Source organism: Nematolebias whitei, chromosome 2 (genome assembly GCF_014905685.2).
Source record: "Nematolebias whitei isolate Nwh7 chromosome 2, NemWhi1, whole genome shotgun sequence".
Classification (NCBI taxonomy): Eukaryota; Metazoa; Chordata; class Actinopteri; order Cyprinodontiformes; family Rivulidae; genus Nematolebias; species Nematolebias whitei.
In genome coordinates this window covers 21,108,284-21,109,321 of record NC_056499.1, presented here as the reverse complement: position 1 = coordinate 21,109,321, position 1,038 = coordinate 21,108,284, and positions in this window count along the sequence as shown.

Genomic DNA, 1,038 nt, shown 5'->3' with positions numbered 1-1,038 from the left:
GGGGGTGTAAACAGAACCACCAGATTTTCCCGTTTAGAAATCCAGAACCGGTTATTACAGCTGAAAATGAAATAGATTCAAAAATTGATAAAACGATGTGTTTATGCGCATGCGTGAGCCGACGTCATGCGTTTCTTTTGCTTCTTTTTTTTATTTTTAGGAAATCTTCCCCCGATCTCTGACCAGAGCAACTAAAGTCACTTCTGTTGAATTTGTAAAAACTCTTGAAGATTTTTTTCTTCCATGAATTATTTTTGTTTTCTATTTCCAAACAAGTCTGTTTGTTTCAGCCTATTTTAAAAACATAAACGAAATAGGAAAATATTTTGCACAATTAATATGTTTTTCTGATGTTAAATTTTTCTAAAAAAAAAAAATTTATGTTTATTTTCCCCTACAGTTTTTTTATCTTATTTTTATAACAGGAAATTATATATATTTTTTTGTAAGAGAATGACATTTTTGATTTTTGTTGAAATAATAGTTTAGATCTGGAACTGGGCCGATCTCTGCAGAGTTAACAGGCCGTGAGTTGTTGTTTGTAAAGACCATTGTTTGTTTTCTTATCTTAATCTGCGGCGCATCGGGTGCCTCTTGTATTCCGAATAGCTCAGTTACTAATCTGTAATCTGTCTTCTGTCACTCCACATTTCAGTTTAAGCAAGAGCGCAAAGTTAAAAAGAAATAATCCCACAAAATGGAGAAAAATATAACGAATCGCTCTTTCTGAGTCTAAATCTGTCCTAGAATAATTAATCTTTTTGTTGTTATTGTGGCTGCTTAAAATAAATTAAATTCGTAAAAAAAATAATAATAAAAAAACATTTTGAAAACTAAACGCTTCTTAACGACAAACGTGAGTGAGTTTCCACGAGAAGCTCAAAGAATTGGTTGGAGGTCCAGTCTTGACCCGCGCGCAATAACGCACGCGGAGGAAAAATAAACCTGCAGAAGGGTGACCCTGCAGCTCTGCAGCCCCTCTTTCTGCTCGTGTGTGTGTGTGTGTGTGTGTGTGTGATAAAAAGGGGGGGGGGGGGG